A 12,203-nucleotide genomic window follows, 5' to 3' on the forward strand; every position below is an offset into this window, starting at 1 on the left:
CAGCGTGGCTGTCACAGTGCTTGTGTTCATGTGACCCTTATTTTACTTAATAATGGCCCCTAAGTGCAATAGTATCAATACTGGCAATTTGGATATGATAAAAAGAAACCATAAAATGCATACTTTAAGTGAAAAGGTGGAAGTTATCAAGGAAAGAAAAAAATCATATTCTGAGATTGCTAAAATCTAAGAACAAATCCATGAAATTGAAGAAGGAAAAAAATTCATGCTAGCTTTGTTGTTGCACCTCAAACTTTGAAAGTTATGGCTACGGTGTATGCTAAGTGCTTAGTTAAGATGGAAAGGCATTAAATTTGTTGCTGGAAGACATGAACAGAAAATGTTCTGATTGACAACAACATGTCGCACCAGGAAACATTCAGCCTATCCGAAGACTTCTGCAAGGTATCCTCTGAAACAAGTGACCACATTCTCATAACTTTTATTATAGTGTATTGTTATATTTTATTATTGTTAATCTCTTACTGTGCCTAATTTATAAGTTAAAGTTTATCATAGGTATGTGTGCATAGGAAAATACATAGTATATATAGGGTTCAGTATGGTCAGTGGCTTAAGGCATCCACTAGGAGTCTTGAAATGTATTCCCCAAGGATAAGGGGGACTACTGTATAATTAGTCTTTAGTTAAATCAGGTGAGTTCTAAATACAGTACTGTTAATACAGTACTCTGTAAACATTAAGTTTACAGAGAAAAAGGGGAAGAATAATACTTAAAATACTTAGATTTAAACTACAATGAAAATACTCCATATCAGAATTTGTAGGGCCTAGTAAAACACTGTAAGCAAATGTATAACTTCAAATACATTTATCATGACACAAGGAAGATTTAAAATAAGCTAAGAATGCAAAGGTTAGGTAAAGCAGTAAACTCCAAATCATATTGGAAATAGGAAAGATAAGGACAAAATGGAGAAGAACAAAAAATAGAGGTAATATCTGTCGTAGCTAGGGCTAGTATAATGTTACAGAGTAGAATGGGTTCCTCCGCCAGAAGCTAGCAGAGTCAAACACTAAATGAGAACTGCAGTGGAGAAAGATTGGCTATTTCATTATGAATGGTGACACCTAAGGAGACTGGGAAGCTAATTCAGGAAGGTTTTTAAGAGTATAGGGAAAAAAATAAAAGAACAGGGAGGAGGTATTCTTTTGTGCTGGAGGGGCAAGATTTTTTGTTTTGTTTTTCCTTTCTGTTTTTTCACTTTTCTGCTCTTTATTTTTGTCAGGGCAAGTTTTAATTGGAGGACCTTGGAGCTTGGACATTTATGGTAGGGGTTGTGAACACAGGATCTTCCTGGACAGCAGACCCTCTACTTCTGACAGGGTTTTGGTGTTTTAAGTTCCCATTATATTCAGGTCCTTTAGTTCTGTGATGGAGCGGCAGTAAGACTTTGGTTCCAGGTGCAGCTGGCTATATGGCTTGGGGTTTTGGTCTGTTGTCTGAAAAATAACTCAGTATTTCGCTGAACAGGATAGGGCCAGTTTGAACTGGTTCTGTGGTTACAATAACAGGTTACGACAGCCTGGGTGGCTTAAACAACAAACATCTATTTCTTAGTTTTGAAGGCCGGAAGTCCAAGTTCAGGGTGTCAGCATGGTTGGGTTCCAGTGAAGACCCTCTACCTGGTTCACTTGCAGCTGTCTTCTCATTATCCTCACTTGGTAGGGAGAGAGAGGGCTCTCTTCCTCTCACAAGGATACTAATCCCATCATGGGGGTGCCATCTTCCTGATCTAATTACATCCCAGAGGCCCCGCCTCCAAATACTATCCTATTCGGGGTTAGATTTTCAACAAATGAATTGGGTGGGCGAACACAAACATGCAGTCTATAACAATATCCAGTACCAAAAGTGTGTTCTTTGAATGTGTAAGATAGACTTCTGTTAAAACAGATTTTAAAAGAGATTTTCTATATTTGTCTTTTTTCATTTGTGCCCGTTTTCTTGATTAGAACAGGGCCCTATTTTGCAAGCAACAGAAACCAACTGACTAACTTAAGGAAAAGGGAATTGATGGAAAGGCTATCTAGTGTCTTTTATAACTGTTGGGCAGGAACCAAGAAAATGCTAGTGGGTCAAGGAGAGGAAGCAAAGGGACCGACTGATAGTGGGAACAGTGTGGGATAGTTGGAACGATACAATAAATCCTTCCTGTCATGTGTTCTTGTTCTTTGCAAGATTAGGTAAAGGTTCAGAGTCCTTGGAGAGAGTGCCCTGTTGCCCAATATTAGGTCACATGCCTCCTCCTTTTGTCTTCTGTAATTGAGCAGCATCTGGAATTCTTTTTGGGATGGGTGAATGGACATCAAACAACAACAAAGGCAGATACCCACTACAAGTCACTCTTGGCTGTTTAGTTTTCATACACATTCTCTTCCTTTCCTATTTAAACTTCAAAAAGTACTTATGCCTAACAATATAACCATCATTTAATATGCTCAATGTCAAGGCCAGAACCTTCAGATTGCATCCATTCTTCTACATTGCCACATTCTGTTACTGATAGTCCGCAAATTACACAAAATAGACATTTTAACACTTATTAACACAAATGACAGGAAAGAGATGGGGGATTTGTTAAAATGCATACTATATATGACAGCAAGGAAATGCAGGTAGAAGATACTGACTTACTTAAATGTGTGGTCATGAAACCTTCCTTCCTCTGCATCTGTTCTGTTGTCTTTGTTCCAGCTGTACCTTGGCAAATTAGATTTCTTCCCTGATATAATGACCAAATTTATTTCTGACAGGTATGAGCTCTTGTTGGTTCTTCTGCCGCGATATATGGTAGTACAAGAATACACACCAGAGAATCTTCAGTTTCCCCTCTGTACTCTTCCCTGATCTCATTGTGTGGCAGCAACTGTATTAAAAGGTTAAAACACCCCAACTAACATAGCATTTTTTTTTTTTTGTCTGATTACCTGGTGGCCTAAGAATCTAAAATTGCTATGTGGAAGTTTGAAGATCCAATTCTTTTGAACTAATTTCTTTTGTAATCCTTCCTTAAGTACTGAAACCTTTAAAAACAGTCCCGAGTCAGAGGAACAAAAAGCAGAAACTTCATGAGTGGGTAATTGGGTGTAATAGGGAGAGCCCTCTTCGTTTTGGACTTACGTAATATCGGAGTGGGAGAAACAGTATCAAAAATCAGAAGACGCCAATTGTGTTTTCTCTCAGCTGGTTCATAACTAAGTCTTTGGTAGATTATTCCAATGTTCGAAAACAGCAGCTGATAAGAGAGGTACATGAGAGAGAGATGAACAAAACAAGAACTAAGAACATTATCTTACTTCTGTGTGGTAAGTTCTTTGGCCAGAGCAATGGTATGTGGGAACCCGTGATAAATAATTCAGTAAATCCATACATAGTGGTGCTGCTAGAAGTATCACAGACAAGAAAAGCAATCTAAGACCATAGTATGTCAGCCAAGGAGGACAAAAACTGCTAAAATATTACCCCTTCTAATAGAATTGGCAAACCCCCCACCCCAAGATATGATACCACAAGGCGGGCTCTTAGCAAAGAGAGAGGAAGAAGGGAGGGAAGGTGGGGGAGGGGAGGCAGCAGTGGCCAGGAAAAGTCTCCGAAGATGCTATCTGTAGACGCCATCCTTGCCATCCTGGAACTCTGTTTATGCTCCCATTAAGCACCGCCTTGACGGAGACTAGAAGGAGACTAACATCTACAAAAGAGGTGATCTTGTCTACCTGATCATTCAGAGCCTCTTTCATAGTGAGGACTCTGCTGTGAGCATTAATTAACATCGCTCAGAAACAGCCTCACATACTGGATCCATTTTAAGAGACCCATCTATATACCTCTTCCTAACCTTTCTTAAGTTGGCACCAATCCTTTTCCAAGCCCCTGACAATTCTGCCAACTGCTAGTTCACTTTCCATGAATATGCATAACCCGTATCTCATACCATACCTCTTCAGGCCAGGGAGACAACAATATAAACTGCTTGACGTTCTCCCTAGGAGGATTTTCCTTTCCTGTCCTTCACTGCCACCCATGAATAGGGGTTTTAATGGCCCTATTAATGCACCTCATTTTGGGCTAGTAGTAACATAACACACAGCACACCTCTCATTTAAACCTGAATTTTTTCCAACATCAGTCAATTATCCATAGGGAGCTCTCATGAGGCCATAGTTGTAGGCTGAATGAAAAAAGGCAGCATGACAGGAGAAAGCCTGCTGGGAATGTGATCATACATTTGCCCACGACTCTAGGACAGCCTCAGACACTGCTGGATGATGGAATTTAAAGGATGTGCCTCTGTTGCTGGTTCTCAACTAAGGGCAATTTCGCCTCTCAGGGGCAAAATTTAACAATATAGCTAAATATTTCGTGATGTTTAGAGACATTTCTGATTGTCACAATTGGGTGGTGCTACTAGCAACGAGTTGGTAGAGGCCAGAGATGCTGCTGAACGTCAACTGCCCGGGATAGCTCCCCACCAGCAAAAATAATGCCCAAAACGTCAAGTGTCAAGGTTGAGAAACCCTGATCTGTATTCATGAGTAGGTGAATCAGATAACTTTCTGTTCAGAATGGACAGCTGGGGTCACAGAGTTACCTGGCATTCCAAGATCAGTAGTTCATTTTCCAAAAGGTGAAACAGAAAGAGCTATTTCTCAAAAGGAAAGAGTTATTAGCCTAAGAGGCATTGTCTCGGTGCCAGGGCCTGCCTGGTGAGGTCTGTCACAGACGCAGGTCATTAACTCCTATGGCCTTGTATGTTACTAACTATACTACCTCCAGTCAAAGAATTCAGTTCATAGGAAAAATCCACTCAGAAGACATTTTCTTCCCATCTCCATACTCTGCCTGTTTTTGTACCCAAGGGAGAAATGCTTCCACAAAGATTATTGCAACAATGCTATCGTGAGCTAGAAGCTGAGGCCACATTTGGCCATTTCAAATTCCACAGAGCACTGGGCACACAGGCAAAATGGGTGCGAAGGTACTGACTGGAGTGATTGATAACCCACTGAAGGGAAATCAATTTACTGCTACACAATGGCAGCCAGAAGGAGTATGGACAAAACCCCACAGGGCCTGAGCGGCTTCCTTGATAGACTCTCATACTCAATTAGTGGAATATTATACAACAACGTTACATGGGCAGGGGCTCAGATCCCTAAGGAATCAGGTTTAGGTTGCCCCACCGGGTGAAAAAATCTATACCTATTCTGAGTTCTGGCTGAAAGTCAAGGGAACACGGAATAGCTATTTGACAAAATACATCACAAATACTAGCTAGGATCTCATAACTAGTTTAAAAAACAAAGAGGCTCTAAACATATGTTTTTCCTTTTTTATGGCATGTGTGTATTTTAACTAATTTCATTTTTATTTTTCTTCTCTGATTCTGTCACTGTAAGTAGGATTTTTTTACACTGGCCAACTACAATGTAGTGCATAGATTGCAGAATAGTGTGATGGGATTGATTACCATATAACTTAGGAGGACTAGCCATTTCCCTGAGATGCTGGATATAGAACTGAATATAGTAATCTGAGACATTTGATCATCATCCTGTGAGGAAAGGCCTCTGCATTCTCAACTGAATGAGAATGGTTGTGCTTTGTTAGATGGGATGATTTTTTTGAAGATGTATAATCATGGGAAGTAGTGCATAATTGGCCAGAAAAGGGAGTGGACCCTAGTGGGTACTTTGTTTTTCTTGACTGCTCAATCCCAAAACCCATTTTCATTGTGGGAGACTTTCTTGTTATGTGAGTGTTTGTGGGAGGCAAGGCTCTACATAGCATTAGAGAAGGCTAACAGGTTGGATACTTTCTCCCAAACCAACTGCTGGTATGTAAACTTGGTGCCACCAACTGTATACTTCTATCCAAGTATTGAGTTGTGAATAAATGGTAATAACGAACAGAAATCTTAGAATTCATTCAAAGTTGTGCCATTTCTAGTACTGTTCAGCAGTGATTGGGCCAGTAATAGAATCCTAACCAGACTGAAGCATAACCTTACCTATAATTTCTGCTACCAAGCTTTCTGTCATTTTCTGATGCTGGTTTTCTGGCCTTTCCTTCCGTTCTGTGAGCTACGCCCTAACCTTGTAATAAAATTATTTTCTTCTTAGCTAGCTAAAGTTAGATTTTGATGTTTAAAACCCAGAACCGGGCCTGCCTGGTGGCTCAGGCGGTAAGAGCTCCATGCTCCTAACTCCGAAGGCTGCCGGTTCGATTCCCACATGGGCCAGTGGGCTTTCAACCACAAGGTTGCCAGTTCAATTCCTCGACTCCCACAAGGGATGGTGGGCTGCACCCCTTGCAACTAGCAACGGCAACTGGACCTGGAGCTGAGCTGCGCCCTCCACAACGAAGACTGAAAGGACAACAGCTTGAAGCTGAACGGCAGCCTCCACAACTAAGATTGAAAGGACAACAACGTGACTTGGAAAAAAGTCCTGGAAGTACACACTGTTCCCCAATAAAGTCCTGTTCTCCTTCCCCAATAAAATCTTAAAAAAAAAACAAAAAAAACAAAAAAACAGGAACCAAGCATTCATCCCTTACCAACTTTCCACCACTAACTGTCCACAAACCTGAAAAAACTTGGTTCCACTGTGATTTCTGTCACTTGGACTTCTTTCTTTTACCACTAAATTTTAAAAATTATCATATGCTATCCAGCCTTATTGTTTTATAATGATTTGTCTTTCTAGAGTCTTTTCAATTCTTTTATTAATGTACAAAATACCTAGGCTGAAGCTTACATACAGCAGTTGCTCAGTAATTATTTATGACATTTATTGAACACTTAATCTGTGTATATAGACTTACAAAGTGGTATAAGAAAAAATGAAAAAATAATTTTGGAAGAAATGACTTCAGATCTTGTGTACCTTATAAGTACATCAATAGGCAATAAGGAAACACTACAAACACATGAGCAAATGTTCCCTGCAGTAGTACAAATATCTTTTTTACAACACTAGATTTTTTTCAAAAATAAAAAGATAATAGGAATATGTCATAAGTATAATTTTTTAAAATAAAATGTATCCTTGGATTTCCTTTTAGATCTAACCATTTGCAGTGCCATCAGACTCAGCAGTTAAGTGGTGTAATTAAAGGACAATCAGAATGTAATTTATTCATACTTTCATAAATTAATATATTAGAACCAGCTTCCACAGTAATCTTAAACATTGAACTACTGGGATACAGACCTAAATTATACAAAACTGCAGGTTACTTCTCTAAGTAAAGAAGAACCCAGCAATATGACTCACAAAGATCAGTGCTTAGAATAATATTTTTACTTATAATATTAAAAAATTGTGTACAAAAAAATCCAAATTTACAGATGATGCTAGACTCTCCTAGATACTGGAATTTTGAAAAACTATAAGAATATCCCAGAATACCATACAAACGGGCAGAAAAATGACAGATGTTTTACAGTGGACAACCTGGGTAACACTATGGGGAAAAAATTCAAATGTATATGGAAAGGGACCACCAGGGAAAGTGTTAGAAACAAATTAAAATACTACTTTGAGCTAAAATTCTGGCCTCTGCTACTCAAGAAATAGTCAGGAATGTTTCAAATCCATGCTGAAAAGATGGACAGAACGATCCTTAGAGCTTGCAAGTGTGGCAGTTTCAGAACAAATAAATTCCTCAGTGCATTGCAGACTTACGATACAGAGTTTCTACCTACAGACAGTATGGGCTAAAAATTTAGATAGCTTTGATAAAGGTTTATAAAATCATGAATAATGACTGCTGCAGTGTTTGAAGGTAGAATGACTTCAGAGATATAATTAATCTTGTGTGTGTGTGTGGGGGGGGAAGTTCTGGAAAGTAACCAAGTGTTGTTTTGTGTTACCCCAATGAAAAAGCACCGGAACTGGATGAAAATTGATGACCTTTGCTCGAGCCACCTTTTCTTTCCAACAAAGCTAAGAACTGTTTCCTTACCACCTCCTCCACCACCATACTCCCTGCTCCTCTCTCTATTCCCAGAAATCAACATTGTTCTACATGAAATTCACTGCTGAGATGGGCCTATCTTGGACTCAAAGAATTCTTATTTTCCTTCTCTTTGGAGGAGACTGCAAGACAGCCACTCAGCGGCTTTGGGTCAACTCCAAAATGAACCTGGATGTTCAGTTCAGTGTAATGTCAGGAAAAATATGAATTCCTAAGAACAGTTCAAAATTAAAAACAAAATCTTGATTCCCCCAAATTTGTATGTGTTGGCTTTGCTGCTGAAAGTACAGTCATGCTTTTTTTTTTTAACTACCATTTTAAATTCTGTCAGCACAATTTATATGTCAAAAAGATAGGACTTTATATATCTGTATTTTAGCTAGATACTGAGACAGTAATTACTACTTCTAGGTAAGTATAGTCATTTATAATTCTTAGTGCTGTACAAATATGTTTAAATTGAGAGTCAGTATCCTGCATCTAAAAGTGTAATGAGAGTATAATTTTCCATTTTGCATTAAACACAACTAATGCTTGCACTATTGGATGTTACAAGTTCCTATTGATATGAAATATAGAGTGCATGACACTTGTTCTCTCTCAGTTTTTATATAAAATTGTACTTTCAAATTGAGCAAATTTCCATTTGTATTCAAGTTTAGAGAAACAAAATGAAAATATACTTTTAAATACCATGTAGGCAACCAATAAGAAACATTTTATAAAACTGATAAAATAAATTGTTTTAAATTGGAGCACCTACTACAGTAAATCTCAGAAAAGGTTTCTTAAAAACCTTTCTTGATAAATTTTTATACCTATCCTAATAACAGGAAGAAGTGTACAAACAAAAAGAATCATGGAAGTGTATTTTATAAATAAAAATCATTACTAGTTCTTATTTCTCTGTTTCCCAGTAAGAGCTGAAATTTTTCTTACGTGTCTCAGAAATAGAGTCAGAAAAAAACAGAAAAAGCTTATTTTACTATGATAAACATGCATTAAGTAAATAAATAAATAAATAAGCAGTTTTTCTTAGGGAAAATAATCTTCAAAAAGAAATTTAAATAATTTTAGTGACTTATTGCTACCCAAATAGCAATAGATACTGCCCAACCCTACAATAAAAACTTAAACAATAGGAAAGTTCTTAGTGTTTAAAAAATAAATCTTAAGGATATAGGTAATATAAAGAATATGACCCACCCAGTGGAATACAAATAAAGAAGCTAAAAGACAATTTTTAAAGTATATTATAAAGAAGCTCTTGTAATGTGTTAAGTTTATTCATAATTTCTATATTAAAGAAAATTTTCTGATAATACAGGAAGAAGAAAAAGTATGTAGTAAATGGCTGATGTTGACACCATGAAACTAGAGGAGTGCTAAAACTATAATTGAGAATATGATCCTTCCTGGTGGAATACCTGAAGGCTTGGTAGGAATAATCAATGACTAATGAAACATTCAGTTGGCAATATATGTTAGGAGCTTTGAACTTTCAATGTTATTTCTAGGACTTTATTTTGAAAAGCAATGTAAAATACAGAATGTATCTATACACCAAAGATATCCTTCACAGCAAAAAATTTGTTATTGTAGTAAATAATGGAAGCAAACTGAAAGGCTAATAGCATATGTATAGAAACACATTGGAATATTATGCAGCATTTTTTGAAAGTTGGCTATCAAGAAGAGTAGCATAGGAAATGTTTTGTTATAATCTTAAAAAGCAGGATGCAGAATTGTGTAAAGCTGAATTTCAACTATGTAAAATAGTTTCAGGGAAAGATAATACAATAGAGAGTCATTGAAATGTTGTCAGAGATTTTCTCTGAGCAGCTAAATCAAAAGTGTTAGTTTTCTTCTTTAAGGATTTCTACATTTTCTAAATTCCCTATAACTATATATTATTTCATTATTAGTAAAACTGTAAGATTAAAAAAACAAGAATAGTAATTAGCTGCTTATACTTCTTGTGAGGATTAAATGAGATACTAAATATTAAATTCCTTAGCACATACTAAGTATTTCCTTAGAAACATAAATAAGGGAAGGGGTGTCTTCTCTATCTAACAATCAGAGTTGGTTGCATTATTGGCAGAAAACAGTAACAAGAATCCCCACAGGCTGCATAAAATCAAATCCTGTTACTCTACTTACACACATTTCCAGGGATAATAATTGAACAAATATTTAATAGCAAACAGCCTGAAACAACCTAAATGATCATGGAAGATTGATTAAATATATTTTTTCATCCACACAATTGAATATTAGGTAGTCATTAAAAAGAGTGAGGGGCCGGCCTGGTGGCTCAAGCCGTTGGAGCTCCATGCTACTAACTCCAAAGGCTGCCGGTTCGATTCCCACACGGGCCAGTGGGCTCTCATCCACAAAGTTGCCTGTTCAACTCCTCAAGTCCCGCAAGGGATGATGGGCAGCTCCCCCTGCAACTAAGATTGAACACAGCACCTTGAGCTGAGCTGCCGCTCAGCTTCCAGATGGCTCAGTTGGTTGGAGCGCATCCTCTCAACCACAAGGTTGCCGGTTGGACTCCTGGACTCCTGCAAGGGATGGTGGGCAGCGCCCCCTGCAACTAGCAACGGCATCTGGACCTGGAGCTGAGCTGCGCCCTCCACAACTAAGACTGAAAGGACAACAACTTGAAGCTGAATGGCACCTTCCACAACTAAGATTGAAAGGACAACAACTTGACTTGGAAAAAAAAAAAGTCCTGGAAGTACACACTGTTCCCCAAAAAAGTCCTGGTCCCCTTCCCCAATAAAATCTTTAAAAAAATGTGATTAAGTAAAATGAAAAAAAAAAAACTATTAAAAAAAAAGAGTAAGGTAGATCTAGACTCTAGAGGCATTGAAAATAAAGATGTCCATGATATAGCACTAAGTGAAAGCTAAATTGCAAAACAGAATTATTGTATAATCCTGGTTTTATCAAACACAAAATAAAAACAGAAAAAAAATCTTACATTTTATGGATCTGATATAATATTCTTAAGGGGCTAAACAGGTGACATGACTGAATCTCGGATATAAAAATCAGAAAAGCACTTCTAGCTAAAGGTACCCAATTATTATGTAAGGTTTTAACTTTAAAACCATAACATAATCTAGATACTTTTACCTCTACTATTGCAAGATACAAGTAATTTATTAAAAAATATTAAAGTATCTGTTAAGACTCTTGGGTGCAGATAAAAGGAATACACTTGGGTTACTTTATTAAATGGATGCTGTGAGTGTCTCAGAAACAAAAGCTAAGATACCAAGCCATTGGAATAGTCTCCCTGATAAGAGTGATTTTTTTATGCCCGAGGCCTTGGGCCATGCTGGACCAGTTGAACAAGGTAAATTCATCCTAATGATGTGGTTTATGGTGAATGCCTATTTTCCTTCTGGAGTGGGAAGGGCTGGAATCTGAGTAGCTGAAGTCAGTCTCATTGGCACTGCATGCATAATAACCGAACCCCCCAAAAAAACCCTGGACACCAAGCTTCCCTGGCTGGCAACACTTCACATGTATTGTCACATGTATTGTTGAGAGAATGAATCATGTCCCTATGTGACTCCACTGGGAAGGGACACCTGCAAGCTTATACCTGATTTCTCCTGGACTTCACCCCTTGTGCCTTTTCCCCTCTTTGATTGCAATCTGTATCCTTTCACTGTAAAAAACGGTAACTGGGTATAGTAGGTTTTGAGTCCCATGAGTCTTTCTAGGAAATCACCAAGCCTGAGGGTGGTCTTGGGGACCCTGATAGAAGAATTAACCGAAAATTTGTCAAAAGATATAGTTACTCTCCTCTTCCCGGGACCTACATAAGTATTAAACCACCCTCCCTCCAAATGATAAGCTCTGCTTGACCCATATACACCTATATGTCTTTAATTAGAGTATGCTAACACTGGAAGGTGATTTAGTCCAACCTTCTTATTTTATAGATGAGGAAATTAAGGATGAGAAGAAATTCTATTCAGTGACCACTTAGCATCTGGGTATCAAGCCAGATTGAGGTAAGATTGAGTCTTCCTTAACATTCTCACCATAGGAGCCCAGAATAATTCTCTAGCTGTGTAACTGGGTAAGGATAGTTCAACATGCAACTGTTCTGTGGTAGCTCTGTGCTTATCTCTACCCTGGAGCCATGGTACCGACCCTGACCAGAATGGGAGTGGAATAT

The sequence above is a fragment of the Rhinolophus hipposideros genome, assembly GCF_964194185.1.
Source record: "Rhinolophus hipposideros genome assembly, chromosome: 6".
NCBI lineage: Eukaryota > Metazoa > Chordata > Mammalia > Chiroptera > Rhinolophidae > Rhinolophus > Rhinolophus hipposideros.